Source organism: Corythoichthys intestinalis, chromosome 2 (assembly GCF_030265065.1).
Source record: "Corythoichthys intestinalis isolate RoL2023-P3 chromosome 2, ASM3026506v1, whole genome shotgun sequence".
Taxonomy (NCBI): domain Eukaryota; kingdom Metazoa; phylum Chordata; class Actinopteri; order Syngnathiformes; family Syngnathidae; genus Corythoichthys; species Corythoichthys intestinalis.
In genome coordinates this window covers 19,361,367-19,375,987 of record NC_080396.1, presented here as the reverse complement: position 1 = coordinate 19,375,987, position 14,621 = coordinate 19,361,367, and positions in this window count along the sequence as shown.

The following is a 14,621-nucleotide window of genomic DNA, read 5'->3' as shown; positions in this document are numbered from 1 at the left end:
GTGTCTGTTTGAGCAACATAGCAAAAGAAAGAAACGTTACATCGCTGAACCAGAATTGGAAACGAAAATTCCAAGCACTTTTGCAATAATAGCCAAATGATAAGGTTTATATTTATTTTTAATTTTCACCGGGGTAAACTTTTACAACTCATATGTACATTTTTGTTTTAACAAGCAAAACAGAATGATTATTCTTACAATGCATGTCCAACAGAGAATCGTTTCTCTGCAGTAGTCACAAAAAGAAACAGAAGCAAAAAGAAGCAAATGAACAGGAGCCAAAGAAGAATATACTTTTACTTGAGCGCTTACTAAAAAGGTCAGCTTTGTCATTTTTTTTTTTTTTTTTAATTCAAAAACACATTCCCGAAGGTTTGAGCAAATGAGCAAAGTCCTTTACCATTTGTCATCAACTTCAAAGAGGCAATCGTTTTTTTTTTTGTCTGTCCTGTTCAGCTGCTTAGACACAGAGAACGGTAAATCTGAGTGTCTTAAAAGAATACTCCTTTTTAAAAGGACATATGAGCTGATAGCACTCAAAAATAACAATAAAAAAAAAGATAGGCTACTGTCAAATACAGCAGAACAGTGCGTAGTGCAAATGTGCAAAATTAACAATTCTTTTGCAGAAAAATAAGCATGCCTACTTTTCAGGTAGGATACGTGATCTTTCTGGACTTGGTGTCTCCAGCAGTGGTGACCACCCTCTCAGATCGGGTGGAGAAAGCCTGCACACACAGAAAGTGTTTAGCTAGTCCAAACAGCAGAGGCAGAGTATCTCTTTTGTTGTCCCAAATATTAACAAATTTAAAATTAGTTAGGTGTAATTACATAAGGACGATTGGATCTCATACAATATAAGAGGAATTTTAGCACAATCCTCCGTTAACTTGGATTTGTTAACTTCCTAGACATAGTTGGGGTATTCCATGGAAAGGCCTTTTGATACTGAGTAGAATACAAGTGGTTTGGGACTAATTGGACCATCCCATCTTAAAATTATGGGCAAAAATACAAGAGGATTTTTGTACTATTTTTGTAACTAATGTACGAAACGTTAAAAGCAGCTAAAAGCACCATCATATGTGATGTTTGAATCCTCTCAGTGTGAGGCAGGAACACTAACCACTGTGCCACCCTGCTGCCGCTGCATCAATAATCGATTTATAATCGAATCGTAGTCTCTGAATCGTAATCGCAATCGAATTGTGAGGTGCCCCAAGATTCCCACCTCCAGTGTCTAGTGACACGTAGAATAACGTGTTATGCAGAGAATGAAACTGCTGCGTGGGAGCCTTGGACAGGTCTGGTACCGCCGCCACCAGGGGGAAAAGGCACGGCGCACCCCTACGCCCATGGGCAAAGTTGATGGAAGACCCCAGGACCAAGAGCGGCCCCCCTTGCCCATCTGAGTTGCCCCTAACCAGCCTTCTGAAATAGAATAAGGGAGTGCAGGACACCGTATATCCATCTCCATGCCCACATCTACCAGCCCTTACTAGTTCTCGCCGCCGCCCCAAACCCCAACCAAACCGGGAATGCAGCGGGGCCCCCATGCACCAGTGCAGGAGCAGAGCCCCATCCAGAGAGAGTGATAGCCCCTCCACCAAACTAACATAAGCGGCATGCCAGCCAACACTGCAGGACACCGGGACTTAAGGGACGAAGATGGGGGCAAGAAAGCAGGATGAAGCCACTGTGGGATAGAGGGAGCACAGGCACCACCCCATGCTGCCATCTCCTCGGAGAGGGAGGTGGCCCTGCCCAAGAGCCACACCAAAACAAAGGTGGATCCCACCCACCACTTCATAGTAACAGTAAATATTCATACCTGTCAAGTTGTACGGTTTTGGCGTAATTTGTACAAGTGAGTGCTGATTTTTAAATGTGTACGCCGTACGTTCAAAATCTGTACGTTTTTCGTGCATTACGTTTTTTATTCTCCGTTCGGACTACGTTGGTTGAATGACGCGAGAAAAGTCAGAGACACGGAGAAAGAGGAGCGGGAGTGGGAAGGAGGGAAGACTGTGTTGTGACGCTGTTGCAAACGCGATATTAGGCCAGTTTGCTCCAATATTTCCTGACTGTAGTCAACAGCCTACAATCTGCGCCCACTTGATGCTAGACTAAAAATCATATGCATATAGAACTAGATGCGAAATGACAGACTCGGCGTTGTTCATAAACAACCGCTATCTTAAAGCAGTAGACTTCTCAGAAAGGCTCTGTTGTAGCAAACCTTCCTAGCGAACCAAAGTAACTTTATATCTAAAATACTCTTAAATCGGCAAAATCTTGACTTGAATCTATCTTTAAATGATAAAACAGTTTTAAAACTTTCACATGTTGTTAGTAGACAGAAGGGAACTAATGCAAAAACGGGAGCAATTTTAACAACTTTAACGGTTGATTCACAACATTAAATGACTTCAAACATAGCAAAGCTTACTATGTTTTTCTTTTTCTTTCTTTGAAAAAAACAAAAAACAAAAAAAAAAAACATGAAAGGTAACACCAGTTACTTTGCCAAGTAACTAATTACTCTTACATTCAGGTAACTGAGTTACTAACTCAATTACTTTTTGGGAGAAGTAATTTGTAACTGTAATTAATTACTTTATTAAAGTAAGATTAACAACACTGGTCATAAAGATGCGGTCTGCAGAAGGAAAAGTGACGACAGCGCAGATTTTATTCTGCCAGTTTGTTGCCGAACACAATTTGCCGGCAACTATGGCTGATCACTTCTCAGAATTAGCAAAAGAAATGTTCCTTGACTCGAAGATGGCATCGGTAAGTTAATTTTATCAACTGACATTTTCAATTTATAATTAGACACACTAACGAACTACCTTCAAGTCAAACTGAATTGCGAGCTGTAGTGCAGCCATCAAAAGACATGATAGAAATTGCCAAAAGTGCTACATACAATTATTACAAAAGTCACTGTTAAATTTTAGTAATCATGATGTAGCTGAAGATATTGTTTTTTGATTGCACCAGGTTATATGTGACAATATGACCAATAAATTCATATTATTTTAAAGATTGAGTTTTATTTTTGTTTTATATTGCACGCTATATAAAAAGTTGTAAGATTAGTCATCAATTTGTAAGGGCCACGTCACTATTCGTAAGATTGCCAACGGCCTCGGGTTGACCGGTATGGATATTGTTTATTTCATATACATTGTTATGCAGTCATGCAGCGTGGGATCAGTTACAATTCAATTTGTCATTTATAACTGCCTTGCAGATGAGTGGTGAGGTGTCTAAAGTGTTGTCAATACTCTCCCATACGCCCTCTTCATCCATGACTGCATTTCCTCATAAGGTACCACCATCAAGTTTTCTGATGACACAACTATCATTAGGTTGAACACAGGTGGAGAAGAGGTAGCCTTCGGGAAAGATGGCCCAGCTGGTGTCCTGTTCCTCTTTAAATGCACTGAAGACTTTATTATCAAATCTGTCGTCAAATTTGCCCCCAAACTACAGATAAAGAGCACAGTGGAAATCATCCTTATTCCAACCCACTATAGTATATGAACTTCAACGTACAGGACTGGAAGGCTCTCCAGTGTGTCATTAAAACTGCAAAGCACAACTGTGGCGTAGCCTTCACACCACTACATCACATTTATGTCAGCTGTGTTACAAAGTGGCCGCATAATTATCAGAGACAGCACACATCGACAATACAATTTTACACTTCTATCGTTTGGCAGACGCTACGGGAGTGTCACAGCCTGAACAACAAGCGTAAAAAAACATCTTCTACCCTTTGGCTATCAAACACTTGAACAAAAGACATACAATGTAGAATTGTGACCCACACTGAGTAATAGTTCTGTAATTCATTATTGAATGTTTATTCAGTTTGTGCAATATGACTGCAACTTTTGAATGTTTTTGTTTTAAAAGGACAGGAAAAGAAGTGGAATGTGAAAGTACTGATGTATGGTTTGTCACATCGCTGAGAGGCTTATCAATAATATATATATATATGAGGGCTGTCCAACGATTAAAATTTTTAATCGAGTTAATCACAGCTTAAAAATTAATTAATTGTAATTAATCGCAATTCAAACCATCTCTAAAATATGCCATATTTTTCTGTAAATTATTGTTGGAATGGAAAGATAAGACACAAGACGGACATAAACATTCAACATACTGTACATAAGTACTGTATTTGTTTATTATAACAATAAATCCACAAGATGGCATTAACATTATTAACATTCTTTGTGTTAAAGGGATCCACAAGAAAGACTTGTAGTTCTTAAAAGATAAATGTGAGTACAAGTTATATTAATTTTATATTAAAACTCCTCTGTATGTTTTCGTTTTAATAACATTTATAACATTTTCAATCAAAAAAAAAAAAAAAAGTAATAGCTCGCCATTGTTGATGTCGCCGAGCGGTGACGTCACAGCTGTTCTTCCACAGTGTCTTTAAATACGTAAAGTAGTGATTGAAATACACCACAAGGTGTCAAGGGCGAGTTTTAAATAAATTAGAGATCTAGCCAAGTTTTTCTAGTGCGTTTTGCCCCTCGACTGACGGCGTAGTTTCCGGGTTCATTGCACCTTACGTTCATTTGAGTGTTGACTTCACAACGTATGAGACCTCTGATAGTTTGTATACTGTGACTAAATATTGCCATCTAGTGTATTTGTTGAGCGAAACAAAATGTTTGAATAGAGTTTGATCAAAGTCTGAGTAAGTGTTATGTGTATTTTGCATAGCTATTTTGATTGGGAAAGTCAGTTCTCTTTGCATCGAGCGCTTTTCTTTTTGTGAACATTATTATTATTATTATATTTTTAGGGGGATAGGAATATTATTCTTATTACACTTTCAGTAAATGATACTGTAGCGACTTAACTGTTCCGCCCAAATGCATGATGGGAAATTGGGCAACCATGACTGTCAGTGGTGGCTGCAAATGGTATATGTTCTGTGTAGTGTTCATTTAAGCATGTTAAGAAAAAGATCATCACCTGCCATTCTTCACCATGTTGCTAGCCACAATAATTATGATTGTTGTGAAAGAGTTGCCAAAGTTCATGCTAATAAATGGTGCAGTCCAATGAATGTCTGCCTACCCGCTTTTCTTTGCCTCTTAGTGCTCAATGTACAAAAACTGCGCCATTGTAGTCTGTTTGCGTCAATGCATCAGTGGGTCATTCCGCGCACAGTCCAGTAAGGCACACACGCAGAATGGGTTGAATGTACAGTACTTTCCAATGTGTAACTACAGTACATCTTGTTTATGAAGGGAGGCTATTTCCCTTTTGAGTTTCTCTTCTCTTCGCATGAAAGCACGTTTTAGAATACAGTTCATTTATTAATAATTATGATTCAACTTTTATCTTGTCTGACAACAGCTCCTTTATCCAGCTTCTTTTTTTTCCTAATATGTGGTCGTTGGTGTGCTGCGTTAGATGTTTTAAATTGGTCCGGAGGCGAACAGCCTCTTTGTTCTCACCATTTCTTGGTTTAGAATAGCTACAAGAGGGATTTGTGACATTTAAATGTCTCTGGGGTGTGGGATACTTTTCAATTTACACAAATTGAAGCTTCAAACATGTGCGAACATAGATTTTATTTTGAACAAGGACAAAAAAAAATCACAATCACTTCAGTTGATAATATTACCTTCAATAGGAAAAATGTTAAAGCTCAGTATTATGGGAATAAATAAATAAATAAAATAAATAAATAGAATAGCCAGCCTACTCACTTATTTATTTTGGAACGTATTTTCCTTCATTTTCCGAAAAACTCATCTATTAACTGTATTTCTGGCTAATATAGACTTAGTGTCTAGTTGTCCTTCTTTGTGTGGTGTGCTAAATGGACAAGTCAAACATAGGCATGTGCCGGTATGAGATTCTAAACTAACAGTATGACAACCTTAAGCCAAAATATCACGGTTTCATGGTATTGCAATTACAGCTCTAAAATGTGTTACTTTGAGATATCTGGGTTAAAATTAAAAAAAGAAAAATCCCTTGAACAGGATTTTTATTCTTCCAAATATATTAGCCAATAAAATAAATGCAGTCCTTTAGGTAAGAACAAACCCACAGCCACATCTCAACATTATTACTATCAGAACAAAAATAATTGAATTATTTTCCATAAAAAGCACATGTGTATGACTCGTATCATGTTTAAATTATACACACACTCTCTTTCTCAACACAGACAGTTGCCAGAGAGAAAATAAACACTTTTTAACACCTCTAGACACACTAAAGATGCTGCAGTTAACTCTCGTAGCTGGTGGGAGACGTTCATGACAGTGTTTACTAACCCTTAATTTTGTATAAATGCGAAATCATATTGGAGGTATTGCCTCCTCGACAGCCAAATGCGAAATCATATTGGAGGTATTGCCTCCTTGACAGCCACCCTCCACATACATGTTTTACATGTCGGTTGGCCCTCCTCTTCCAAGCCATGGCCATCTGTAACTTTTCTGTAACCGAAGTATTCCCATACCAGCGATTTCGTTTAAAGCGCGTATGACACCAAAAAATATGTGTATTTCATATTTCACACGGTGTTTTATGCTCCTGAATGAAATGGACAGCTTGGATGGGTGTGGAAACGATTGTTTTATATATTCAATTTTTGAATCCCGCGCCATAAAAATGAGTGACTACCGGCCTCAGTCTCGGGTTTAGGACAAATGTGAACATGACGTCACCCGGATCCGCATCTCACAATACAGCATTGCTTTATAGCATGAAGATGGACTGCGGATTCAGCTGATTTTGCGGATTTATTCGTTTATTTTTCGCATCACCCCAGCCAAACGGCTGCAGAAAATTGTTGCTGCACCACGGAGAGGCGTGTGAGCCTTTTTGGGTTTCAAAAGTTTCCAGTTAACCGCGCAAATTGGCCAAAACAAGCCCTACTACTGTGGGACCATTGGACATTCGAGGAAATGAGAAAACATTGTATTTTGTCTTATGTAAAATACTGGGATTATGGCACGTTTTAATACGGAGGTGGCTTGCATTTTATGGCTGGTTGTCCAGAATGCCACTCGGCCGACGACTTTTGTTAAAAATGGCCGCGAATACATCGATTACAAAGTTAACACTACAAACTTTCTTTAAATAAAGGATTATTTGCTTACATTTGATCATGGACTGACATGTAGAGAAGTTCTCCTCAGACATATCCTGCCATCTAAGCTGCAAAACAACTGCAAGCCGCTTTCTGTTTATGTCTTCGCCATGTAGTAAAGCATTATTTTATGTCATATTCTTGGTGACCATGTGTCAGCTACGCGCTCCTCCGACATCGGCCCGTTTGTCCAGCGGTACTCTCCAGCTGCTTCCCCGGCGAGCTTCCCTATCAGTAGCAGGGGAACGAACTGTAACTTGCTCGCCGACCGGAGGGTTGCCGATCGGTGAAGACAATCGACAACCCCACCGCCATGTGACGTTATTCGGGCTAGTTTTGTGTGATTTTTCTCTTCGAAAAGTGAAAATAAGAGTTTGAGACGTCACTCGGTTCGGGTTAGCATGTCAGCTAGCTGTCACGCCTCTTGATTGTTTTTACATTCTCCAAAGCCGGGGCAGGGAAATTACAAAAGCCTGTCTAACTACGGTGGCATAAAATATCGTTCGGGAGGTGCGACAGTAAAGGTGAAGTCGACAGATTTGACCATTATGGAGTAATTTTGCCATGTCGTACTGATTAAATGCATTTTTATTATTTCATATTCCATTTAGCCCATGGCTGTTATTTGTCATGACCATACCATTCCATAGCAATTGGGGAAAAATACATCGGTAAAAAGAATATCCTGTAAAAATATTGGAGTAGAGAGACTGAAACAATGACATTTTGCGGCTCTCTTCATCGCAACTCCCCCTCAATGGGCTGAATTCTAAATCAGATGAAACCATGACCTTGCCGACGTCATCATCCTGTTGGGGACGCTAGAGCCCTATAATGGTAGGCGTGGCTAAATGGCAGATTAAAAGATTATTTTCTCATTATCTGTGCTTTGCCAAATTGTTGTACATACAGTAGTCGATTGACACAAAATATGATTCTAATTCACATAATAATTCTATTTAAGACATTTTTTATCATGTCGTACGCACTTTAATTCAACGAGGGGAAAAATTTCAGGAGTTTCACCTCCTCCAGCCTTCGTGTAGCAAAGCTGACTCACTGACACTCCGCAACAACCGGTGGGGGAGGATTGAGCCTTGCAGCTACAAATGAGGGATTTCTCCCAGCATTTTTGGGACATAAGAAATAGCTAATACATACGGGACGGTATGACGGAATTGTTTTTGTGTTTTTGCGGTCCATCAATTTACCACAATAAGCCCTAAGTTTGCATTGCTTTACTGCATCCGTTCACATTTGGGTAATCCACTCATCTCAGCTTCAATGATTACAGAAGGTTCAGGACTATATGAGCATGTAATGGAAAAAACAAAACATAATTTTCTCATCAACAATTGCCGAGAGCCTTTTTTGTATCCTCACCTTTAATCATCTTGCAATTTAAATAGTTGTTTAATTAGTCCCTCAGTTCTACTAAATGAAACAGTTTCATTTTTATCGCAATATACAATCGATCTATATGTCTCAAGTGCATGGTTATCCTTTCATGTTCGACCTGCACAGAGCTAAATTATAATGTTCATGAAAGATTTTTCTTTGTTTTCCCATGAATTTTAACAAGAAACTATTTGCACACCCTACCAATACTTTGCAACCCAAGTAATTATTGAATAAAGGAACAATATTATGGTGTTTTAAAGTTTGAATTTTTCATGCGGAGTTACTGAAGAGCTTGCGAGTAGTTAAAGAGTCCCTCTAAACCCATAAATGGCAATGTAAGAGAAAATGCTAATGGCCTTTGAACGAGCCTATCAATTTGCACTTTGCAATGAGTGGCCATTCAGAGTAGTGAGCTGTAGGTGAAATGTGGACAAATGGCTTTCCTCATGCCTGTGGAGAGTACTGAGGACCAAAGTGGTCTTGCTTGAGCTTGATAAACCCAACGTTTTGGTCTGAAAATATTCTATTTCAATACAAACAAAAGGCATTTAGTGTTTTTGCTTGTAATACAGTGCCAAGAGCATACCTGTCAAGTTGTACGGTTTCCGCGTAATTTGTACATTTTTAAGTGTGTACGGCATACGTTCAAAATCTGTACGTTTTTCGTGCATTGTTTTTTTTTCTCTGTTCAGATTTTGTCACCGTTTCAGCAACTAGACAATGTGCGTTACTATGCGTTACTACATTGGTTGAATGACGTGAAAAATGTCAGAGACACGGAGAGAGAAGAGTCATACCTGTCAAGTTGTACGGTTTCGGCGTAATTTGTACAAGTGAGCACTGATTTTTAAATGCGTACGCTGTACGTTCAAAATCTGTACATTTTTCGTGCATTACGTTTTTTTTCTCTGTTCGGATTTTGTCACCGTTTCGGCAACGACATATTGTGCATTACTATGCGTTACTATGTTGGTTGAATGACGGGAGAAAAGACAGAGACACGGAGAGAGAAGAGTCATACCTGTCAAGTTGTACGGTTTCAGCGTAATTTGTACAAATGAGCACTGATTTTTAAATGCGTACGCCGTACGTTCAAAATCTGTATGTTTTACGTGCATTACGTTCTTTTTTCTTCATTTGGATTTTATCACCGTTTTGGAAACGAGATAATGTGCGTTACTATGCGTTACTACTAGTGACGGGATCTGTCGTTCACTTGAGTAAACGAATCCATTCCGGTTCGTTCAGTAAAAAGATTCGTTCAAACGAATCGTTCAACGAATCGTTCGCCCCCCTCATCTCCCTCCCCGCCCAAATGAATCGTTCGGTTAGTGAACGGGAAGTGACGTTGCCGAACGAATCACCAAAGACCGCTTCGCAGTATAACTGAACGGGAAGTGACATTGCTTGGTCCCTCCCTCTCTTGCACATTGACCACTCGTCGTAGTTTCAGAAATGAGTGACAGGCGATATCATTCTGCTTACACAGACAGCCTCGTCTCCCTCCCGCTGCTGCAAAAGCGAGGGAGAACTTCCGCGTCGTCTGTCCTAGTTCTATGGGCTCAAAGTCATGGCTCGTGCTTGCATTTCGATTTAGGACACGGTTAAACATTTTCCTTTTGAGGGGGAAGTGCGGGTTTGGGGTCGGGGGCGCACGGACTTTCTTTAGCATGATCTTGCTCACATATACAATGCTGCTGCAGTGCTGCTACCAGCCAACGCGGCATGCTTGCTGTCACGAAAATAAAAATAAATCGAAAGTTTAATTTCTAAATATGGAACGAACAACACATCATATTTACCTCTCGCTCTGTTGTATTTTTGTTTTTTATTTTTTAAGATGATCGTATTGAATTTTTGCACTGGTATTAATAAATAAAATCCGGTCAGCTCCCCTGTCGTCCCCGCATCTCAGATCGTCAAATGCTGACGAGAAATAATTGTTTGCTCTTTATGATGTCGCCTTTCTACTCTCATTAGTCTGTTAAGAAAAATGTAGACATATTGCGACATCTCCCGTGTCCGCCCGCTTTGTTTTTGGGCGCTTGAGTAGCACATGATGGACGGATTGACATAATTTGTCAAACCAACCGACACCCTCTGACATGAAAAAAAAAATAAATAAAACACTCGGAAAAAATTGACATGTATATAGTTTCATTGCAAATCAGTACTATGGTGATCATACTAAATATTCTTTTTTTTTTCTGTGCACATATGAGGTAAATATCGCTGCCATGAAGCCTCCATATAGTGACAGTTCTCTGCCCGCTTCACTGCCGTCACGCGACCGCAGCTCAGCTTTTGCTTGCCTCGTAGCTACGCGTGTTTTAAATTACTGTAAATTTGATAGTATATAGTCATAGGTACAGTCCCGAGTCTGTTGAGAAAAGTAGAACACTAAACCATGCTCGCTAGATTTGTGTGGTGTTTTTGTCTGTTTGAGCAGCATTTGATAGGCTCCACGTTAACAAATATGTGACAAAGTCATTTCCTTTCATTTTATGACTCGTACACCGCATAGTCATTACTGGAAAGTCAAGTTAGCAGCAAGCTAGGTCAGGAACCGGAGGACCGAATCACTGAACGGGAAGTGACAAAACTCAGTCTTTCCCCCCTGCCTGCACGCTGGCTGCTTATTGGCCACACGTGGAAATGAGTGACAGACGCCTTGATTCTGTTTCCGCTCCCTCCCCTGCCCGCGATGAAGCTGGCGTCTGATTGGTCGTGTGCGATGTCAGAAGACGCTGCCGCTTGCTCAACGCCCTCCCACGCAGCGAACAAGCGCCACCAACTTCATAGAACGAATCAGTGCAGATGGTGATTAGTTCGGTCTCGTTCACCCAAACAATTCGTTCAAAAAGAACGAATCGTTCGCGACCGATACAACACTAGTTACTACGTTGGTTGAATAACGCGAGAAAAGTCAGAGACACTGAGAGAGAAGAGTGTTTGTTGTGACGCTGGAGCAAACGCGATGCTAGACTAGATGGCTCCAATATTTCCTGACTGTAGCCGACAGCCTACAATCTACGCCTAGATATCACATGCATATACAACTACATGCGAAATTACAGACTCGTTGGCGTTAGTAAACAGTCGCCATTTTAAAGCAGTAGACTTCTCAGAAAGGCTCTGCTGTAGTGAACCTACTAACGAACCTAAGTAACTTTTTATCTAAAATACTCCTAAATTGGCAAAATCTTGACTTGCATCTATCTTTAAATGATGAAACAGTTTTAAGACTTTCGCATGTCGAAAGTAGACAGAAGGGAACTACCGTATTTTTCGGACTATAAGTCGCAGTTTTTTTCATAGTTTGGCTGGGGGTGCGACTTATGTGTGAAATTATTAACACATTATTATATAATTTCACATGTTATTTTCATGTTTTGGAGTGATACTGATGGTTTGGTAAACTTGTCAGCATGTTCTTTATGCCATAGTTATCTGAATAACTATTAATAGCTATGTTACGTTAACATACTGGCCACGTTCGCATTTCGTTGTTCATGCATCATATAACATTATCATACTGTACACTTAGGCTACGTTCATACTACAGGTCGTAATGCACGAATCCGATTTTTTTATCATATCTGTTTTTTTGGCGTGCCCGTTCAGACTGCCTTTGTCCATTGAGACCGTTCAAGTATTACGCATCCGCACTAATTCGCAGTCCGACGCGCGCTGAGCAAGAAGACCCGCATGCGCAGAAGCATCAAAACAAATGACACACGTCATCCGTCATTCCAGGGATATCATATTTTGCTTTTCAAAAGGAGGACACAAATAACGGACATAAATAATCCCCGTTTAGGCTTATATTCAAAGTATATGGATCGATAGCATGCACGCACTGTCCGTGCATGTCACACTCACACGCTCAGTTTGCCCCGACTCTTGGCCGTGTAAGCAATGTTGAAATATTGCTTATATGGAGCAGACAGAAAACCGATCATTCTCAGGCTTATCCTCAATTTTGATTTTTTTTATGACTGTTGTCAAACCCAGCCCTTCCCCAAAAGCCGTGTTCACTGCAAGCTAGGCGCTAATAACGCACAGCTGCACCGCAACGGTAGCGTCTCTCTCGCTATTTGATGACGTAATTGCTGCATGAAATCCGATTTGGGAGAGTGGACGGTACAGATCGCCGCGACAGTCTGGAAAAATGTGGCCCAGATCGGATTTGAACCACATACGAAAGTGACCCAGATCGGATTTGAAATGGTCCAGTTCGATGCGACTTGTCACGTTCAGACCGTCAAGTTAATGCCTCACTCGAGTCGGAAAAACGCGAAAAAATTGGATTCGTGCATTAAGACCTGTAGTATGAACGTAGCCTTATTCAGCATGTTGTTCTCTATTGTATTTTTTTTTTTAAAATCCTTTCAAGATGACATCTCAAGTAAATTTCCCCAAAAATGCGACGGAGTATATTTTTTCTCTTCATTGCACATTTTTGGGCTGTTGCGACATATACTCCGGTGTGACTTATAGTCGGCAAAATATGGCCTTGCAAAACAGGAGCAATTTGAACAACTTTAACGGTGAATTCACAACATTAAATGACTTCCAAACATAGCAAAGGTTACTATGTTTTTTTTATTTATTTATTTATTTTTTTTTATGGAGAAAAAACATGAAAGGTAACACCAGTTACAGCTAACTGAGTTACTAACTTATTTACTTTTTGGGAGAAGTCATTTGTAACTGTAATTAATTTTGGTAACACTTTATAATAACTATCCATTTCACTAGTTAATAGATCATTAGTAAACTGTTAATAAATGACTTATTGTTGATTTGTGAAGTATTTGTTAACAGTATGTTAAGCATTTACAGGATGTTCCAATATGGTTGACCCCATTCTAAAGGCCCATGCTAGTTGATGGATCTTAATAAAACTATATACACTTTATGTTGAAGGTCTTAAGTTTTATTGGTTAAATATACAAAGAAAAGTACAAATATTTGTTGGTTCTGTGGCAGATTTTCATAAATGTGCAACATGAGCGCTGCCTGCAAAATGCCTTATCAAAATGCTTTTTCTTTTGAAGTGAACGGCATTTCTTAACCTGAAAAGATAGAAATGCCAAATGTTACACACAAAAACTTGAAACGCTTCTACACAAACTGTGTTTCAGGTTAACAACACCCTGTAAATGCTTAACAAACTGTTAACAAATACTTCACAAATCAACAATAAATCATTTATCAGCAGTTTACTAATGATCTATTAACTAGTAAAACGGATAGTTATTATAAAGTGTTACCTTAATTTTTTAAAAGTAAGATTAACAACACTGGTCAAAAAGATGCAGTCTGCAGAATGAAAAGTGACGAAAGCGGAGATTTTATTCTGCTAATTTGTTGCCGAACACAATTTGCCTACAACTATTGCTGATCACTTCTCAGCCTTAGCAAAAGAAATGTTCCTTGACTCAAAGATTGCATCGGTAAGTTAATTTTATCAATTGACCTTTTTAATTTATAATTGGAATTTAGAATTATGACAAAAGTCACTGTTAAATTTTAGTAATCATGATGTAGCTGAAGATATTGATTGTTCTTTGATTGCACCAGGTTATATGCTACAAAATTACCAATAAATTCATATTATTTTAAAAATTGAGTTTTATTGTTGTTTCATATTGCACGCTATATACAACGTTGTAAGATTAGTCACCAATTTGTAAGGGCATACGTCACTATTTGTAAGATTGCCAACGGCCTCGGGTTGACAGGTATGCAAGAGTAACGTCACTTTATCCTCCTGTGATGCCAATTAATGAACGACACTAGCCCAGTAAGTTCAGAGGCTGCATAAAATGAAGAAGACAAACTCCGCTGAAACCACAACAATCTCATGCAAATATTCGATGTCCAGCAAGCAAGTTCAAAATGTACCAGCCTACTGCTAAGTAAAATAACATTTTTTCTTACCATTGTCAAGAGAGTCAAGGGTAACAAAACACTGTGTACGTATCTTGGCTTTTTACCATTAAATATGTCATAACTGTGTTTTTAACATGAAGTTTTAATCCCACAGGTGTCTTTTTAAGATGGAAAA